The 22,436-nt window shown below is 36.1% G+C and overlaps 1 long non-coding RNA gene across 1 annotated transcript; it reads right to left on the reverse strand.

Annotated features, from left to right (window-relative positions):
• Nucleotides 5,693-22,204, reverse strand: LOC110265762. Its single transcript, XR_002352081.1, has 3 exons — nucleotides 22,193-22,204; nucleotides 6,189-6,193; nucleotides 5,693-6,038 (listed from the first exon to the last, which is right to left on the reverse strand). It is a non-coding gene; the product is annotated as an uncharacterized LOC110265762 (long non-coding RNA).

Consider the following 22,436-nt stretch of genomic DNA (forward strand, 5'->3'; position numbering starts at 1 on the left):
ACCCATCTGGTTCGGTCGATTCGCCGGTTAACCACCAATTTGACCGGTTTTTTGCAAGACGGTTCTAGGGGTCAACCGGACTAGCCAGATGACTGATTTCCAGTTAATCCATTCAAACCGGTCGATCAGGTGTAATTTTCATAACCTTACCAATTACTGGTCGAGTTTGTTAGACCTACATAGTCTTATATTTCTAAGGCAACAATATTGTAAGTATAATATCCACAATTTACTGGTACCAGGATCACTCATTCATATAAATGACACTATCATTTTTTTTTGTTCTCAAACTCACCAACAACACACTTACAAAGTAGAAGAGAATTTCTAATAACTCAATACATCTTCATTCATATGGAGAGATGATTAAAGTACATACTTAATTGCTAAGAAAAGTTATTATTGGCTATGAATAAGTAAGCATGAATTGGAATGGAGGTGATGAAATTAAACTTGTAGAAAGTTCAACTTACTACACTAGTTTTCTTTGATAAGCTTGATGACTCATGAGTATAATATATATCTAGCTACTATTGTTGACTACTTTTGACTTATTTTTATCATGTAGTCAAATTTTGTAACTAATATTTGACTACTACATTGTAAACACTTCTAATATGTTGTAAGCAACTTGTAACATTTTTTAATCCTCTAGCATTTTGTAAAAATCTCATATGAATTGTAAATTTTTAAATCTTTTACCAATTTGACAATGTGTGAAGTCTTCTAGTTTCTTGTTCTTTTATCTAATTTGACAACTTGATTATCTCATTATCATTCATGATGATTCTCGTATGTAAGTGGATACAAGTTGATTTATTTCATCCAATAAATATTTAGGAGGAGAAAGAAGAAACAACAATATTTTATCCTAAACTCTTTAAGAGTGTTATTTTGATCAGCAAGTTTTACTCTAGAAAGAGCCTCTCCTTAGAAAATGACAATTATGTTGAGCACTTAGTGGTTGTATCATGATTCTGGGATTTTCTTACTAAGTTGGGTGAGCACTTAGTGGTTAAAAGTTTAGGGAGTGAACCTAGCCAAATCAAGCTTGGATAGAAGTTTGGTTTTTCCCTGTGATGCATGAGCATCTTAAGTACTTTTCTTGGGCATTTTTTATAGAAAATTTATGACTTTTGTTTGGTAATTATATGATTTTCAAGGCTATTCTATTAGTACTTTAATTTTCTTGATTTCATGATTCTCGTAGGAAAATGTTAGGAAAAGAGAAGCAAAAGCACAAGGAAGAACCAATAATTGAAGACAAGTGCAGAGAGAATTCGTGGATGCTGTTAAGTCTGACCTCTTCACACTCCAATGAGCATAACTTGAGTTATAGAGGTCCAAATGATGCGATTTTAGTGGCATTAAAAAATCAACTTCCAGAGTTTTCCAAATAAATATTATATTTTAGGATTTCTCTCTAGATTCATGACGCTAAACCCCATGAAAGTGGCGCTAAATGCCAAACCGCGTCCCACTCACCATTTCATGCAGGAGTCTCGGTGCCAAACGCCAGAAACTGGCACTAAATGCCAAACAGACAGCAAGGAGTACGCGGTGGAAAATAATTCTTCAATTATCTGGATTTAATGTGATACGTGACATATAATCAAATTATTTCTGGATTCTTAGGGATTATGTGGCTTATATATTAGAGTTTGTACTTAACCTTTTAACACAATTAATTGATCAAATAATTGACGGTTGATTAGGTTAAAAGAGATTGGATTACCAAGGAATTGCAATTTAATCACCTTGGGTTTGCTATGAATTATATCTTTGCATGATCAAATTAGATAGCAATAATTGTTAATCCTGAAATTTAAACATCTCTGACACCTTAACTATCTTTATAATATTATTTTTCTTAACCTATTTTAGTTTGCTCTTGTTCAACTCTCTATCTTTTATTTATTTGATATTCAAAACTCTCAATTTCACTTGTCTAACTAGAATGACCAATCAACTATCACAACTAGAAAATGGATTAATACAGACAGATTTACAGATGAATTTTTGGTTACCGACAAAATTACCGACGGATTTTGTCCCTCTGTAAAAGCCCCGTCGGAAATTATTTACCGACGGATTTTTTTTCCATCGGAAAATTACAGACGGATTTTTACCAGTTACCGACGGATTTTCCCTCTGTAAATTTTCTATCCATTTCCCAAAGGTGACGAACTTTCTGACGAATTTTTTGTCTGTAATTACAGACGGATTTTTTGTCTGTAATTACAGCCGGATTTTTCGACAAATTTTTCGTCTGTAATTTGAACTTTGAAAAATCATCTTACACTCTAATTACAGATAGAAAATCCGTCCGTAAATCCTTCAGTAAGGTAAAATATATTTTTTTTATTTTTCTAATTACAAAATAAACTTATTTTCATACAAAATAAATATAAATTTAATAAATACAAATTTTTATTGATGGTATAAATAAAAAAACACACCAGTGAGTACAAAACGCTTTTTTTATAATAAGAATCAATTATTTCCATGTAATAATACAATCTAAATATATTAGATGACAAATAACTTCTAGTGGACTCATCAAGATTCAATATCCTAATTTATGGATAGCTTCATTCTTTCTTGAGCTTCTTAGTGATGATGGCAATATACTTGCTTCTTGAGATTCTCGGTCCATCAAAATTATTCGCTGCTTCCCACTTTCTGAGCAGAGAATGTCTACCTTACTATATCCGATCTACACTCAGACAACAAATAAGGCAATTATTAGAAAAAAGAACCAAAAAGGAGTTGTTACCACTGCAATTACTTTTGATTAAATTTCAAGTATCTGCCTGCAACAATTTGGAACTCTTCCATAGATTTCTCAGGGTTAGTTCTTTTTAAAGATCATGGACGCTGCCAAATAGAAATAGTAGAGTTGGAACATGTAATAAACCAGAACAAGTCTAAAAGCAAGTGATTCAGATTCAATTCAGTGACTGGATACTTTATACAAGTCTTTGATCAATTAAGCAATCAAGAACTATCATTGAGTTGAGGAAGAGAAGAGGCTTCAATTCACAACAGTTATATGAACATGAAAATGCAGTGTCAGAAGAGAAAACAACATAAATGAATCAATTAAATAAATAAAAAAGAAAACAGTAAGAATTGAAGTAGAAGATGATGATGGAGAAAGAAGAATACCTCTTCCCTATGTGTTGCTCTCTCAACAGCATCAAGGTTCCTTCTTGAAGAAGCATTCTTCCTTGCCACCACACAATCCACAGAAGCAGAAGCATGATCTGATGCGAATCCAATTCCAGGGACACACCATACATCCTGAAAAGAAGAAGAAGAAGAAGCATGTTTATGGTGACATGTTATACTGCTTTTTTCAGTGTTCCTCCTTCTGCACTTCTTGTTCTTCCTAGTGTTCTTCCAATCAGCAGAGGATCGAATCACAGTAGGAACTGATCAGAGGTTTCATTGGAGAAAGAGGAGAGGATGAGAGAGGATATGGTGGATTTGCAGCTTGTGGTTTGGATCATGGGGAAATAATGTTGAATCATTATGAACAAAGAAATAATGTTGAATCATTAAAAAGAACTAACCGTTCCATGATCTTTTAGCCACTCTCCTAAAGGTCTATTAGTATTTTGAGGATCATAGGGTTCACCATAAAAGAAGTCCGGAACAACCACATAGTAACCAGAAGTTGCAATCTTGTCTGCAAGCTTCCTAAACAACAAAAGATGAACAATGTTATTTAGGACAGGAACACATTGAGATGGAAACAGAGATAATTGACAATAAGAGCATATTGAATCAGATTAGCCTCCTGCCTCTATTGGTGGTAAAATTTATCAAAACCTTCAGAAATTTCAAGTGAAAGATAGCGAGGCTTTAATCTTAGCAAGTAACCTCAAACAAGAAAAGCTTATACCTTCCTTTCTTGTCAATTTTTGTTCAGTCAACTGTCAAACAAGAACACATTCAAATAATTAGAATAAAGCCAAAAATTCAGTCCAAGTATTGTTCTAGTTCAATTGTATATATCAATTAGGCCAATTTGATAACTATCTCGTGATGGAAATATAAAGATACTAGAAGACAAATCAATGTAGAGAAGAAGATAATTACCGAAACAAGCAAACATTTCTCTATCTGGGACAAAATTTATCGAATTTTCTGTTTGCACCCAAAAATTAAGGACACTGAGGACATGGGACACGACTTCCTATCTTATATTTCCAATTCCTATCCTGATAGACTTACCAAACAAAGCCTTAACTACTACAACGAGAAATGAGAGGGGAAAAATCAGTGTTCCATATCATTATCTTGTTTCTGTACCCTCTTAATTTGATCAATTGGAACCCCTAGCTAGGCTAGTTAGTTTTGTAACAGAACCACTAAGCTCTAAGTTGCTTGATAAATAAACCTAGGGTCAAGTTTCAGAAACACGAAATGATAGCAGTAACAATGAGTAGCCATCATGTTAATCATCATACTAATAACATAAAAAGCCAATTACATGAGAGCTTAGAAGGAAAACAAAACCAAAAACAAAGAACACAGTTAATTTAGTAGGCCGATGTGAATACCAAAGGGAAAAGCATAACAGCAATAGGGATTTATCGAAAAAGAATAAATGGAAGGAAAAATGAAAGGGAAGAACAAACCAGTTTCTTAGATTTATTTCCCTTCTCGAGCTGTTGGGTCCATGCATCAACGGAGTGGCAACCGATAACCTGTCCCTCTTCTGATGAACCAGCCATTCTCTCTTAACTCGCTCTTTTCCTTTCTCTTTTTTCTCTTTCTCAAACAAAATACTGCACCAACAAACCACAACAAACACACAGCGCAAGATAAATACCAAATTAAATAATACATGCAAATTAAATAAATACCAATAGAAACTTTTATACAATGATGTACACCAAATTAAATTCTTAAAAAAGTGTGAAATTTTCATGGATAATCTCACACAAAAAATAAATACCAAAACAAGGAAGGAGAAAAGGACACTGCAGAAAATAGGGCAAAGAAACAAGTATATTACCAACTTTTGAGGCCAGCCTTGGGAACATATTGCCTCCTAAACTCTTTCTGAGGTGAAAATAGCACATCCTTTCAAGTTTTCTTCTATTTGCTCAACTGCTTGTGTCTACTCAAGAAAATCTCTATAGTTAGGTTAGTAGATTGTTGCTGTAAAGAACCTGTTTGATAAATACAAAAGAATATGAAAAAAATTTAATAATTAGAAGTATATCACAACCAATCTTCCTTTGTATCATCTCATCTTCAAAGAGACAAAATCAGTTTGAGGAAACTTGACAAAGAAATAACAATATTGCAGTGAAAATTGAAGCTGACATAAACAAATAAAGAAAAAACTAATTCCATAAACAATATTCTTGTTTTATCTTTGTCATTATTAACCAAATTATATCATTTTGCTGTTAATTATAGTGGCAAAAGTCTACTGTCCTAGGTGGCAAGGCTCTTGTATCTCAGAATTTGTGGCCATGCAAAGCAGAAAAGCAAACATCAGACCCAATGCTGAAGTTTGTTCATGAACTTCATAGAAACTTGGAACTGGGTGCAGCCAGCCCCACAACTGTTGAAAACTAACAAATTTGAATACAAATATACAAATTTTATAAATATATAAAATTTTTAACTGTCAATGTTCAATGGTATTGTAACAAAAAGTACATTATATAGATTTCAAAAACAGTTAAAGAACCAAATTTAAGTTGCTATATACAACTTAGTTCAGCATAAACATCACACAGTGGCAAAGGCCATTTTGTCGAGAAGTGCATATAACTAATTCTTTCTCAAATCAAGCTTTCATAACTTTTTCCTTTTTTCCAAATAAAATAGCAAAGTAAATTCTAAAGCATAATGGAGTAATCATACCAACCTGCAGCTAAAAATAGAAATCACCTCCTCTGATTCCTAACAAACAACTCCAGTTTACTGCCTCGAACAAACTCAGGATTATTAATTCCTAACATAAGGTGAAATCCTAGCCATCTGCATCCTTTTACCTCTGAGCGAGTAGCGATCTGCAAAGAGTATAATAATAATTAAATAGGCACGAGTCACTCCAATTCAATGGTAGAATTGAATAGGAGCCTCACATAGTCCATTGACCTAGTAGGTAATACCTTGAAAACTGAATCAATTGAGTAATTATCTCCAAGCCTAGGATCCACCAGTTCTTTAAGACCACCTTTAGGATCTGGTTGATCAAAAACTTGATGAAACTGCCACAAAAATCACCAGAAAAATTAGAAAAGAAGGAACATAAAGATAATCTGAATTACTTATGTAAAGCCACTAGGCCCTCTAATGTTATCAATTATCACACACAAAAGAAGAAGTAATGCATAGTAGGGTATCAAAATTCACCAAAGCTATAAGTCCCTTAATTTCAGCACCACCATTGATCACAGCTTCTTTAGCAGAAATAAGCTCATAAAGCCCCAAAAGCAAATACATCTAATTTAGGAGAAACTCTACCATATATATACCTACAAATAAGAGAATAAAATGGTTCAATGGTATAATTGAATTTGATCCCTTAAGTGCATGTTCTGTTTTGCCATGTGAATGTGTCAATTTAAAGTAACAAACATGATTCATCATACTCTCTTCAGACTATCGCGACAAAAGGGGCACGAAGATAGAAAGTAACAAGAAAGTAGAAACTGCGAAGATAGAAACTGCATTAACAGCACCAACAGCAACAAGAAGATAGAAACTGCGATGAAAGATTGATAAACCTAAAATTGGCACAGAAAAATTGAGCCCTAAGCACCAAAATCACAAAAACAGATTATACATGAAATTCACTAAGGGAGCAAACGCGATAAAAGCGGCGGCGGAGAGAGCTCTGTGACGACGGCGATGAAGGGAGCAGAAGCGACGAGAGCGGTGGAGGGAGCTCTGCAACGATGGCGACCACGGGAGCAAACGCGACGAGAGCGGCGGCGGAAGGAGCTTGTGCGACGCAAGGGATGACAGAGAGATCGTGTGATGCGAACAGCGGCAACGGCGGAAGAAGCTCATGCGACCAGAGAAGAAGCAGCTCGTGAGGAAGAAGCTCGTGTGTGAAGTGTGAATGAACGTGTGTGAATTGTGAATGAAGTTCGAGACACTAGGGTTAAGCTAGGTTTACATCAATATTTTCCGACGGAAAATTTTAAATTACAGACAAAAAATTCGTCTGTAATAATTTAATAAATGTACCCTTTTGTCTATTTAATTACAGATGGATTTTCTGTCTGTAACCATTTTTCACGAAAAAAGTTAATTTTTCTGACAGAATTATCGACGGATTTTCTTTTCCGTCTGTAATTTATGCTAATTCATTTTTTTGTTTTCCGACGAAAAAATCCCTCTGAAATTTCATTTGTATTTCCGTGGGATAAAATCCATCGGAAATACCCATCTGTAATAACTAGTTTTCTAGTAGTGTATTGCTTGCTGATGAGCGGATAATTTATACGCTTTTTGACATTGTTTTTAGTATATTTTAGTTAGGTTTTATTATGTTTTTATTAGTTTTTAAATAAAAATCATATCTCTGGACTTTACTATGAGTTTTTGTATTTTTCTGTGATTTCAGGTATTTTCTGGCTGAAATTGAGGGACCTGAGCAAAAATCTGATTCAAAGGCTGAAAAAGGACTGCAGATGCTGTTGGATTCTGACCTCCCTGCACTCGAGGTGGATTTTCTGGAGCTACAAAGACCCAATTTGTGCGCTCTTAATTGCGTTGGAAAGTAGACATCCTGGGCTTTCCAGAAATATATAATAGTCCATACTTTGCCTGAGATTTGATGGCCCAAATCGGCGTTTCAAGTCAGCATAGAAATTTTGGCGTCAAAACGCCAGAACTGGCATAAAAGCTGGAGTTAAACGCCCAAACTGGCACAAAAGCTGGCGTTTAACTCCAAGAAAAGTCTCTACATGTGAAAGCTTCAATGCTCAGCCCAAGCACACACCAAGTGGGCCCAGAAGAAGATTTCTGCATTAATTACTTATTTCTGTAACCCTACGCTAGTAGTTTTCTATAAATAGGACATTTTGCTATTGTATTTTCATCTTTCAATTCGTCTTTCAATCAATCTTTAATCATGTTTTGATGATTGAACCCTCTTTGGGAGGCTGGCCATTTGGCCATGCCTAGACCTTGTGTTCTTATGTATTTTCAACGGTGGAGTTTCTACACACCATAGATTAAGGTGTGGAGCTCTGACGAATGTGATGATCCGTGACACTCATCATCATTCTCACCTATGAACGCATGCCTGACAACCACTTCCATTCTACTTGCAATAGCTTGAGTACGTATCTCTTAGCCTCCTGGTTCATGATGCATGGTTGCCTCGCCTGACAACCGAGCCTTCCATTCAATGAGATCAGAGTCTTCGTGGTATAGGCTAGAATCAATTGGCAGCATTCTTGAGATCCGGAAAGTCTAAACCTTGTCTGTGGTATTCCGAGTAGGATCTGGGAAGGGATGAATGTGACGAGTTTCAAACTCGCGAGTGTTGGGCGTAGTGACAGACGCAAAAGGATCAATGGATCCTATTCCAACATGATCGAGAACCAACAGCTGATTAGCCGTGCAGTGACAGCGCATTTGGACCATTTTCACTGAGAGGACGGGAGGTAGCCATTGACAACGGTGAAACCTAACATAAGCTTGCCATGGAAAGGAGTATGAATGATTGGAAGAAGGCAATAGGAAAGCAGAGATTCAGAAGGAACAAAGCATCTTCATACGCTTATCTAAAATTCTCACCAATGAATTACATAAGTATCTCTATCCTATTTTATATTTTATTCATCTTTTACTTATCAATTCTCCATAACCATCTGAATCTGCCTGACTGAGATTTACAAGATGACCATAGCTTGCTTCAAGCTGACAGTCTCCGTGGGATCGACCCTTACTCACGTAAGGTTTATTACTTGGACGACCCAGTGCACTTGCTGGTTAGTTGTGCGGAGTTGTGACAAAGAGTTGAGATTACAATTGTGTGTACCAAGTTGTTGGCGCCATTGATGATCACAATTTCGTGCACCAAGTTTTTGGCGCCGTTGCCGGGGATTGTTCGAGTTTGGACAACTGACGGTTTATCTTGTTGCTCAGATTAGGTAATTTTATTTTATGTTTAAGCTTTTTACCTTTTATTTTTCGAAAAATTTCAAAATAAATATGTATTTCTATTTTGTTCTTCAGAGTTTTTAAGAATGAATTCTAGAGTTTCATGATGATTTGTTGAAGTCTGGCTGGCTGTGAAGCCATGTCTAACCTTTTGGACCGAGGTTTCAACTTATCATCACAAGGGCTTGTTGATTTCTATCAATCTTGCTGTTGAACGTAATGATATGCTAAAGCTTGGCTGGCCATTGGCCATGTCTAGTGTTTTGGACCGAAGCTTTCACTGAAAGCTTGGCTGGCTAGTAAGCCATGTCTAATTCCTGGACCGGAGTTTTAGACTAACATTGCATGATTCCTGGAATTCTTATTAAAAATTTTGAATCTCTTTATTTTCTTTTCCATATAATTTTCGAAAAAAATTACAAAAAAATTAGTAAAATCATAAAAACCAAAAATATTTTGTGTTTTCTGTTTGAGTCTTATGTCAATTTTTAAGTTTGGTGTCAATTTTTAAGTTTGGTGTCAATTGCATCTTTTTAACTTTTCTTAAAAATTTTCGACAATTCATGCATGTGTTCTTCATGATCTTCAAGTTGTTCTTGATGATTTTATATGTTTGATCATTAATTTTTATTGTTTTGTATCTTTTCTTGTTTTTCATATGCATTTTAGATTTATTAGAGTCTAAACATTGAAAATTTCTAAGTTGGTATCTTGCATGTTTTTCTTTTCTCAAAAAAATTTTAAAAAATAAGTTCTTGGTGTTCATCTTGACATTCAAAATGTTCTTGCATGCATTATTAGTTTTGATCTTAAATTTTTATGTTTTGCATCATTTAGTTGTTTTTTCTCTCTCCTCATTAAAAAGTCAAAAATAAAAAATATATCTTTCTTTATTTTACTCATAAATTTCAATTTAAAAATTCTATCTTTTCAAATCTTTTTCAAAATCAAATATTTTTCAATTTCCTTTTTATATTTTCGAATTCTTGCTTAAAATTTTTCAAAATCTTTTTCATTTTTTCTTTAATGCTTTTCGAAAATTTTAAAAATTGATTTTCAGAATCTTTTCCTTATTTTGCTTCATAATTTTCGAAATTACTATTAGCATTTAATGTTTTGATTCAAAAATTTTTCAAGTTATTACTTGCCTATTAAGAAAGGTTCAATCTTTAAATTTTAAAATCATATCTTTTAGTTTCTTATTAGTCAAGTAATCAACTTTAATTTTCAAAATCAAATCTTTTTAATTTCCTTTTCAAATATTTTTCAAAATAATTTCAATCATTTCAATCATATCTTTTTCAAAAATCAATTTTCAAAATCTTTTTTAACTTCCTATCTTTTCAAATTTGATTTTCAAATCTTTTTTTTCAATTAACTACCTGACTTTTTGTTTGATTTTAAAAATTTTCTATTTCAATCATATCTTTTTCAAAACCACCTAACTAATTTTCTCTCTCTAATTTTCGAAAACTCCTTCCCCCTTTTTCAAAATTCTTTTTAATTAATTAATTATTTTAAATTTTAATTTAATTTTATTTTCTTTTTAATTTTTGAATTCTAATTAATATTTAAAATAAAAACAAAAATATTTTTATTTTATTTTAATTAATTTTCGAATTTTTCTCTTCTCCTTCTTCTATTCTCCTCTTCTTTTCCTTTGACATCTTAAGGAATCTCTATATTGTGACATAGAGGATTCCATACTTTCTTGTTCTCTTCTCTTTCATATGAGCAGGAGCAAGGACAAAGGCATTTTTGTTGAAGATGATCCTGAACCTGAAAGAACCTTGAAGAGAAAGCTAAGAGAAGCTAAAGCACAACTCTCTGGAGAGGACCTAACAGAAAATTTCAAACAAGAAGAAGCCATGGCAGCCGAAAACAACAACAATGCCAACAATGCAAGGAAGGTGCTTGGTGACTTTACTGCACCTACTCCCGACTTCTATGGGAGAAGCATCTCTATCCCTGCCATTGGAGCAAACAACTTTGAGCTTAAGCCTCAATTAGTTTCTTTGATGCAACAGAATTGCAAGTTTCATGGACTTCCATTGGAAGATCCTCATCAGTTCTTGGCTGAATTCTTGCAAATCTGTGACACTGTCAAGACCAATCGGGTTGATCCCGAGGTCTACAGGCTTATGCTCTTCCCTTTTGCTGTAAGAGACAGAGCTAGGATATGGTTGGATTCACAACCTAAGGAAAGCCTGAACTCTTGGGAAAAGCTGGTCAATGCTTTTCTGGCCAAATTTTTTCCACCTCAAAAATTGAGTAAGCTAAGAGTGGAGGTCCAGACCTTCAGACAGAAGGAAGGTGAATCCCTCTATGAAGCTTGGGAAAGATACAAACAGTTGATTAGAAGGTGTCCTTCTGACATGCTTTCAGAATGGAGCATCATAGGTATCTTCTATGATGGTCTGTCTGAACTGTCCAAGATGTCATTGGACAGCTCTGCTGGAGGATCTCTTCATCTGAAGAAGACGCCTGCAGAAGCTCAGGAACTCATTGAAATGGTTGTAAATAACAAATTTATGTACACTTCTGAAAGGAATCCTGTGAATAATGGAACAAATCAGAAGAAATGAGTTCTTGAGATTGATACTCTGAATGCCATATTGGCTCAGAACAAAATATTGACTCAGCAAGTCAATATGATTTCTCAGAGTCTGTCTGAAATGCAAGCAGCAACAGGCAGTACCAAAGAAGCTTCATCTGAAGAAGAAGCTTATGATCCTGAGAACCCAGCAATGGAAGAGGTGAATTACATGGGAGAACCCTATGAAAACACCTATAATCCTTCATAGAGAAATCATCCAAATCTCTCATGAAAGGACCAACAGAGGCCTCAACAAGGCTTCAACAAAAGTAATGGTGGAAGAAATATGTTTAGCAATAGCAAGCATTTTCCATCATCTTCTCAGCAACAGACAGAGAATTCTAAGCAGAGCCCCTCTGACTTAGCAACCATAGTCTCTGATCTAATTAAAACCACTCAAAGTTTCATAACTGAAACAAAGTCCTCCATTAGAAATTTAGAGGCACAAATGGGTCAGCTGAGTAAGAAAGTTACTGAACTCCCTTCTAATACTCTCCCAAGCAATACAGAAGAAAACCCAAAGAGAGAATGCAAGGCCATAAACACGTCCCACATGGCTGAATGCATAGAGGAGGGAAAGGCAGTGATTTCCACTGAGAAAGACCTCAATGGACATCCACTGGCCTCCAAGGAGTTCCCTAATGAGGAACCATGGAAATCTGAGGCTCACACTGAGACCATAGAGATTCCATTGAATTTACTTTTGCCATTCATGAGCTCTGATGAGTATTCTTCCTCTGAAGAGGATGAAGATGTTACTGAAGAGCAAGTTGCTAAGTACCTTGGAGCAATCATGAAGCTGAATGCCAAGTTATTTGGTAATGAGACTTGGGAGGATGAACCACCTTGCTCACCAAAGAATTGGATGACTTGACTAGACAGAGATTATCTCAAAAGAGATAGGATCCTGGAAAGTTCTCAATACCTTGTACCATAGGCACCATGATCTTTGAGAAGGCTCTATGTGACCTAAGGTCAAGCATAAACCTCATGCTTCTCTCTGTAATAGAGAAGCTATGGATCCTTGAGGTGCAAGCTGCAAGAATCTCACTGGAGATGGCAGACAATTCAAGGAAACAGGCTTATGGACTTGTAGAGGATGTCTTGGTAAAGGTTGAAGGCCACTACATCCCTGCTGATTTCATAATCCTAGACACTGGAAAGTGTATGGATGAATCCATCATCCTTGGCAGACCCTTCCTAGCCACAGCAAAAGCTGTGATTGATGTTGACAGAGGAGAATTGGTCTTTCAAGTGAATGAGGACTCCCTTGTGTTTAAAGCTCAAGGATCTTCTTCTATAACCATAGAGAGGAAGCATGAAAAGCTTCTCTCAATGCAGAGTCAAATAGAGCCCCCACATTCAAACTCTAAGTTTGGTGTTGGGAGGTCATCATCATGCTCTGAGTATCTGTGAGGCTCCATGAGAGCCCACTGTCAAGCTATTGACATTAAAGAAGCGCTTGTTGGGAGGCAACCCAATTTTATTTAATCATATATATTTATTTTCCATTGTTATTTTATGTTTTCTGTAGGTTGATGATCATATGAAGTCATAAAAACAACTGAAAAAGCAAATACAGAATGAAAAACAGTATTAAAAATAGCACACCTTGGAGGAAAAGCTCACTGGCGTTTAAATGCCAGTAAGGGTAGCATAATGGGCGTTAAACGCCCAGTCTGGCACCATTTTGGGCGTTTAACGCCAGAAAGGGGCACAGAGCTGGCGTTTAACGCCAGAAATGGGCAGCAACCTGGCGTTTAACGCTAGGATTGGCAAGCAAGGGGCGTTTACACGCCAACATGGTGCAGGGATGAGAAATCCTTGACACCTCAGGATCTGTGGACCCCACAGGATCCCCACCTACCTCATCTCTCTCTCTCTCTCTTCTTCACACCTTCCCATAACATCCTTCCCCAAATATCCCTCACCTATCAAATCCTACCCTCTTCTCCATAATCTCTTCACCAATCCACATCCATCCATCATAAAACCCCACCTACCTCACCATTCAAATTCAAACCACTTTCCCTCCCAAACCCACCCATACATGGCCGAACCCTACCCCTCTCTCCACTCCTATATAAACCCATCTTCACTCCTTCATTTTCACACATCATAAACACTCCTTCTCCCCTTTGGCCGAACCACTAAGCCCCATTCATCTCCTCTATTTCCTCTTCTTCTACTCTTTTCTTTCTTCTTTTGCTCGAGGACGAGCAAACCTTCTAAGTTTGGTGTGGTAAAAGCTAAAGCTTTTTGTTTTTCCATAACCATTTATGGCACCTAAGGCCGGAGAAACCTCTAGAAAGAGGAAAGGGAAGGCAAAAGCTTCCGCCTCCGAGTCATGGGAGATGGAGAGATTCATCTCAAGGGTGCATCAAGACCACTTCTATGAAGTTGTGGCCAAGAAGAAAGTGATCCCCGAGGTCCCTTTCAATCTCAAAAGGAGTAAATGTCCGTAGATCCGACATGAGATTCGAAGAAGAGGTTGGGAAGTTCTCACCAACCCCATTCAACAAGTCAGAATCTTAATGGTTCAAGAGTTCTATGCAAACGCATGGATCACTAAGAACCATGATCAAAGTATGAACCTGAATCCAAAGAATTGGCTTACAATAGTTTGGAGAAAATGCTTAGATTTTAGTCCGAAAAATGTAAGGTTGGCATTCAACTTCCCCATGATGCAAGGAGATGCACACCCCTACACTAGAAGGATCAACTTTGATCAAAGGTTGGACCAAGTTCTCATAGACATTTGTGAAGAGGGCACTCAATGGAAGAGAGATTCAAGAGGAAAGCCGATTCAACTAATAAGGCATGACCTCAAGCCTGTGGCTAGGGGATGGTTGGAGTTCATCCAATGCTCAATCATTCCTACTAGCAACCGGTCTGAAGTTACTATAGACCAGGCTATCATGATCCATAGCATCATGATTAGAGAGGAAGTAGAAGTTTATGAGGTTATATCCCTAGAACTCTACAAGGTGGCTGACAAGTCCTCCACTTTGGCAAGATTAGCCTTCCCTCATCTCATTTGTCACCTCCGTAATTCAGCTGGAATTGACATAGAGGGAGATATCCTCATTGATAAAGACAAGCCCATCACTAAGAAAAGGATGGAGCAAACAAGAGATCCCACTCATGGACAAGAGCATGAGAAAATTTCTCATCATGAAATTCCTGAGATGCCTCAAGGGATGCATTTTTCTCCATAAAACTATTGGGAGTAAATCAACACATCCCTAGGAGAATTAAGTTCCAACATAGGACAACTAAGGGTGGAGCACCAAGAGCATTCCATCCTCCACCATGAAATTAGAGAAGACCAAAGAGTCATGAGAGAGGAGCAACAAAGGCAAAGAAGAGACATTGAGGAGCTCAAACACTCCATAAGATCTTCAAGAGGAAGAACAAGCCGCGCATCACTAAGGTGGACCCGTTCTTTAATCTCCTTGTTCTTATTTTTCTGTTTTTCGAAATTTGTGCTTTATGTTATATCTATGTTTGTGTCTTTATTACATGATCACTAGTGTCTAAGTGTCTATGCCTTAAAGCTATGAATGTCCTATGAATCTATCACCTTTCTTAAATAAAAAGTGTTTTTAATTGCAAAAAGAAAAAAAAGTACATGAATTTCGAATTTTAAAATAGATTAATTATTTTGATGTGGTGGCAATACTTTTTATTTTTCTGAATGAATGCTTGAACAGTGCATATTTTTGAATTTGATGTTAAAACTATTGGCTCTTGAAAGAATGATGAAAAAGGAGAAATGTTATTAGATAATCTGAAAAATAATAAAATTGATTCTTGAAGCAAGAAAAAGCAGTGAAAAGCTTGCGAAAAAAAAGAGAGAAGAAAAGAAAAAGAAAGAAAAAGAAAAAGCAAGCAGAAAAAGTCAATAGCCCTTTAAACCAAAAGGCAAGGGTAATAAAAAGGATCCAAGGCTTTAAGCATCAGTGGATAGGAGGGCCCACAGGAATAAAATCCTGGCCTAAGTGGCTAAACCAAGCTGTCCCTAACCATGTGCTTGTGGCGTGAAGGTGTCAAGTGAAAACTTGAGACTGAGCGGTTAAAGTCGTGGTCCAAAGTAAAAAGAGTGTGCTTAAGAGCTCTGGATACCTCTAATTGGGGACTCTAGCAAAGCTGAGTCACAATCTGAAAAGGTTCACCCAGTTATGTGTCTGTGGCATTTATGTATCCGGTGGTAATACTGGAAAACAAAATGCTTAGGGTCACGGCCAAGACTCATAAAGTAACTGTGTTCAAGAATCAACATACTGAACTAGGAGAATCATTAACACTATCTGAATTCTGATTCCTATAGAAGCCAATCATTCTGAATTTCAAAGGATAAAGTGAGATGCCAAAACTGTTCAGAAGCAAAAAGCTAATAGCCCCGCTCATCTAATTAAGAATGATCTTCATAGATGTTTTTGGAATTCATTGTATATTCTCTTCTTTTTATCCTATTTGATTTTTAGTTGCTTGGGGACAAGCAACAATTTAAGTTTTGTGTTGTGATGAGCGGATAATTTATACGCTTTTTGGCATTGTTTTTAGTATGTTTTTAGTATATTTTAGTTAGTTTTTATTATGTTTTATTAGTTTTTAAATAAAAATCATATTTCTGGACTTTACTATGAGTTTTTGTGTTTTTCTGTGATTTCAGGTATTTTTTGGCTGAAATTGAGGAACCTGAGCAAAAATCTGATTCAGAGGCTGAAAAAGGACTGCAGATGCTATTGGATTCTGACCTCCCTGCACTCGAAGTGGATTTTCTAGAGCTACAGAAGCCCAATTGGTGTGCTCTCAATTGCGTTGGAAAGTAGACATTCTGGACTTTCCAGCAATATATAATAGTCCATACTTTGCCTGAGATTTGATGGCCCAAATCGGCGTTCCAAGTCATCATAGAAATTTTGGCGTCAAAACGCCAGAACTGGCATAAAAGCTGGAGTTAAACGCCCAAACTGGCACAAAAGCTGGCGTTTAACTCCAAGAAAAGTCTCTACATGTGAAAGCTTCAATGCTCAGCCCAAGCACACACCAAGTGGGCCCGGAAGAAGATTTCTTCATTAATTACTTATTTCTGTAACCCTAGGCTACTAGTTTTCTATAAATAGGACCTTTTGCTATTGTATTTTCATCTTTCAATTCATCTTTCAATCAATCTTTAATCATGTTTTGATGATTGAACCCTCTTTGGGAGGCTGGCCATTCGGCCATGCCTAGACCTTGTGTTCTTATGTATTTTCAACGGTGGAGTTTCTACACACCATAGATTAAGGTGTGGAGCTCTGCTGTTCCTCATGAATTAATGCAAAGTACTATTGTTTTTCTATTCAATTCAAGCCTATTTCTTCTCTAAGATATACACTCGTTCTTCAACCTGACGAATGTGATGATCCATTACACTCATCATCATTCTTACCTATGAACGCGTGCCTGACAACCACTTCCGTTCTACTTGCAATAGCTTGAGTGCATATCTGTTAGCCTCCTGGTTCATGATGCATGGTTGCCTTGCCTGACAACCGAGCCTTCCATTCCATGAGATCAGAGTCTTTGTGGTATAGGCTATAATCAATTGGCAGCATTCTTGAGATTCGGAAAGTCTAAACCTTGTCTGTGGTATTCCGAGTAGGATCTGGGAAGGGATGACTGTGACGAGCTTCAAACTCGTGAGCGTTGGGCGTAGTGACAGACGCAAAAGGATCAATAGATCCTATTCCAACATGATCGAGAACCAACAGCTGATTAGCCGTGCGGTGACAGCGCATTTGGACCATTTTCACTGAGAGGACAGGAGGTAGCCATTGACAACGGTGAAACCCAACATAAGCTTGCCATGGAAAGGAGTATGAAGGATTGGAAGAAGGCAATAGGAAAGCAGAGATTCAAAAGGAACAAAGCATCTTCATACGCTTATCTGAAATTCTCATCAATGAATTACATAAGTATCTCTATCCTATTTTATATTTTATTCATCTTTTACTTATCAATTCTCCATAACCATCTGAATCTGCCTAACTGAGATTTACAAGATGACCATAGCTTGCTTCAAGCCGACAGTCTCCGTAGGATCGACCCTTACTCACGTAAGGTTTATTACTTGGACGACCCAGTGCACTTGCTGGTTAGTTGTGCGGAGTTGTGACAAAGAGTTGAGATTACAATTGTGCGTACCAAGTTGTTGGCGCCATTAATGATCATAATTTCGTGCACCACTTGCTTAATCCATTAATCGGATCGACACTCACTTACCGTGAGTTTATTACTTTGTACAACTCGGTATACTTGCAGATAGTAAGTGTAGTTTGTAATTTCTGCATCACTCTGATAGGATTAGGTTGAATCCTTAGAAATTGGTATTTGTAATACTTGAAAAGATAGTGAAAATTCTACCATTGTTATGGTGGATACTGGATGTAGGTTACATTGCACAAGGTAGCTGAACCAGGATACATGGCTGTGTCATTTTTGCTTCCCTGCTCTATTTTTGATTTCATTCGTTATGAGACAAAATAAAATTGTCATCTGCATAATCAATCTCGCAGTCAAAATGGAAGCACTGTTTCTCTTCCTAACTTGAGGCTGAATTGATCGAGTTTTAAAAGAAGGCCAGAGATTCAACTTCCCTTCTCTAGATCATAAAGAACCTTCAATTGGTATCAAAAGCTAGGTCTCAGGAATCAAGCTTCACGTCTTAGAGAAAAGATCCAATGGCAAATAACATGGATGTAAACACTGTAGCTTACACGCTCACTGAAGGTCAGTCCAACAACAGGCCACTTTTCTTTAATGGCAAGAACTACATCTACTAGAAGGAAAAGATGTGAATCTTTGTGCAATCCATTGATTACAATATATGAAAGATCATTGTAAATGGTCCTTAAGTTCCAACCAAGACAAGGGTTGAAGGAGTGGTGACTCCAAAGAAGAAGCCGAATGGAACGAAGAAGACAAAAAAAAAGTGGAGTTAAATGCCAAAGTCATCAACATGATGCACTGTGCTATTAGTTTTGAGGAATATCGAAAGGTATCTAGATACAAGACGACGAAAGAGATTTGGGATAACTCCAAGTCATTCACAAAGGTACCAAAAAGTCAAAGAAATGAGGATAGATATGTTGCAAAAGGAATATGAAATGTTTTCCATGAAGGAAGAAGAAATCATTGATGAGATGTCAAGAGATTCTCGATCATCATAAATAGCTTAGATGATAAGGGAATGACCAGTACTGAACATATACTTGTGAGAAAAGTGCTTAGAAGTCTCACAAAAGAATGGGAAACAAGAGCAACTGTGGTACCAAGAGCAATAATCTGAGTCCATTAATATATGATGAGTTGAGAGAAAAATTACTTACATATGAAACCATACACACCAGCCAAGACACAAAAAGAAATGGAGTGGCCCTAAAGTCAAAAGTTGAGTAATTGGAAGATGATTCCAATGATAGTTTTTCAAATTCTAAAATTGAATTTTTTGCTAGGAGGTTGAGAAGGCTAATGAGAGGCAAAGAAAAGAGCAAATGTTCAAGTTTAAAGGAGCTTAAAAGGGATTTCACCAAGGTCATATGCCATCACTGCAAAGAAACTGGTCACTTCAAGTATGACTGTCCTAAACTCAAGAAGGAGGACAAAATGAAGAAAGACAAGAAGAAGGTTCTAATGGCATCATGGGAAGATCTTGAGAATGATTCCGATGAAGAAGAAGAATTTGAATATGATGCTCACGTGTGCTTCAAGGCCGACCAAGAACAATTAGAAGAGGTAAACTATTTTGATTTATCCAATGAAGACTTACAATCGATGATTGATGACTTAACTGCTCATGTTAGAAATATTTCAGAAAATATAATAAATGCATAGCTGAAAATGATGCCTTAAGAGCAGAAAATGATTTCTTAAAGAAAAGATGAAGGAAACCGAAAGTGCCTCTGAGTTAGTTGAAGAAAATAGATTTCTTAAGTCTGAAATTGAAAAGTTTAAAGGAAAATGTTCGGTCAATGCTTCACTTGATCTTATTGCAAAAAATAATAAACTACATAAGGTGATTAGAGATTTGAATCATGGTTCAGCTCAATCTGCACAAAGTTCCAGCAACTTGGACAAATTGCTAGCTAATCAAAGACCATTGTTTGAAAAATATGGGTTGGGTTATGTTACCAAAAATGATGTAGTTTTTGAAAAATCATTTATTAAAACCAAGGCATCAACCTCAAGAACCAAATCCTCATTTAAAAAATCTGGTTTGGGTGACTTTAATGAAAGTGATGCAGTTTTTTAAAGATCACTTGCTCAAACCGAAGCATCAACTTCAAGAACCAGAAAATTACAAACTTCAAATCACTTTCAAAAATCTGCAAAAAAAAATCAGTCACAGTTGCAAAAAAGATCGTAATTAATCCTATCAATGTTTCATTGTTGAAAGCAAAATAGGAAACAAAGTATATAAAGTGGAAAATGACTTCAATGCACTTGGGCAACCAAGGTGGATTAATGATGCGTGAGCATCTTTCCTATCTTTTCCTAGTGAATTTGCATTTAAATTGTTAAGTTTAATCAAGATTTAAATAATTTTTAGCCACTATGAATGCTACTTTGAGTTGTGTACAATTTTGTTTATTTCATGTAGCATTCGGATGGATTTGACAGAGTTTTATAGAAGAAGAGGAAGAAAGTGGATGATGCTGTCAACCCTAACCTCCCTGCACTCTAATGGATATAACTTGAGCTACAGAGGTCTAATTGACGTGATTTTAGTATCATTGGAAAGCTAACTTCCAGGGCTTTCCAACGATATATAATGGTATACACTTCCTTCCCATTTGGTATGGTTAAGGTGGCGCCTAAGTTGGAACTTCTCAAGTTAGGCGCCAGAACCACAAATTCTCCAAAAGCTTGCTGCCAAGGCAAGCGCCAAGAAGGACTCTGAGACCAAGTTAGGCACCAGGATGGATTTTTGCACTAAGTTAGGCACTAGTTTTGACACAAGCCATGGTACCCACGTCCAAATTTATGATGGCAACGAAGATATTATTTATTTTTTGATTAAAACTTTTATTTTAGGTACAAATAGAAAAAGATATTTTTTAGTTTTAGAAAATATATTTTATATTAATTAGGATTAGATATAAAAGGGAAAAGAATAAGCCCTTCGGGCTCTTATCTTCTCTCTTACCTCATTTTGCACTTTACAGTTTTTCAGAATCCTTGTTTTCTCTCTGAACCATGAGCAACTAAACCTCCACTGTTAAGGTTAGGAGCTCTGTTTATTCTATGGATTAATACTATTACTTTTATATTTTAATTCATGTATTGATTTCAATTCCAAGAATTATTTTTGTCCTTCATCTTATGAATCTGGGTAGAACGGAAGTATAACCCTTATTCTAATTGAGTTCTTGTGAATCTTGGAAAAGCTCTTTACCTGAACAACAGCTTGAAAACAAATTCTCCTAAATCACTAATTATCTGAACTTAACGAGATACGTGACATATAATCCTCTTATATTTGGATAATTAGGGTTTCTGCGGCACATAAACTAGTTTTGAACTTAACCCTCTAATTGGAATCAAGTGACCAAGGAATTGGCGGTTGATGAAGGTTAGAGGAGACTAAAAAGGTCAAAGGAATTAGGGTTTAGTCACATATAGTTTGCCATGAATTGAATCTTGCATGATTAAAATAGTTGGTAAAAAAAAGTTAATCCGTAAATATCTCTGAAACTTTAACTGTTTTACTCATATATTTCACAACATATTTACTGCTTGCTTTCTGATTTTCTAAATTTACTGTTTGATGCAATTGAGACCTAAACACTCTTTTCTGCTTGTCTGACTAAGCCAATTACTCAATTATTGTTGCTTAATCTATCAATTCTCGTGGGATCGACCCTCACTCACTTGAGGTATTACTTGGTACGACCCGGTGCACTTGCTGGTTATTTTGTGGGTTATAAATTATGCACCAATTAACATCAAAGGATCCAAATTTATTTGGATACCTAAGATCTCTTGAAGTTTTGTACAAATTTTCCTTGCATCCAAGAAAAAAAAGGACATGTGGTATCTAGATAGTGGATGTTCAAGGCATATGACCAGAAAGTCTACGTTCTTCATCAAAATCAACAAGTATGATAGAAGTTTTGTGACTTTCGGTGATAATGGAAAGGGTAAGATTATTGCTATTTGAAAAGTGGGTAAGGATTTCTCTACTTTCATAGACAATGTTTTCTTGGTTGATGAATTGAAACACAATCTTTTTAGTATTAGTCAATTGTGTGATTTAGAATATTGGGTCACTTTCAAAAAGGTTGAATGCTTGGTCATAAATGAAATTTCTGGTGATATATTGTTTGTTGCAAAAAGGTACGATAATGTGTATGGTCTCACTTTAGAGGAACTTAGAGATCAAAATATAGCTTGCTTTACCTCCATAGATTCCGAAAAATGGTTATGGTATAAAAGATTGGGATATGCAAGCATGTTTCAAATCTCCAAGATTGTAAACAAGAAATTAGTTAAAGGTCTTCCTAAAATTAAATTTGACAAAGACATCACTTGTGATGCTTGTCAAATGGGTAAACAAACCAAAAGTTCTTTCAAGTTAAAGGAAGATATCTCAACTAAAAGATCTTTGGAGTTGCTATACATTGATATTTTTAGTCCTACTAGA

Source organism: Arachis ipaensis, chromosome B08 (assembly GCF_000816755.2).
Source record: "Arachis ipaensis cultivar K30076 chromosome B08, Araip1.1, whole genome shotgun sequence".
NCBI lineage: Eukaryota > Viridiplantae > Streptophyta > Magnoliopsida > Fabales > Fabaceae > Arachis > Arachis ipaensis.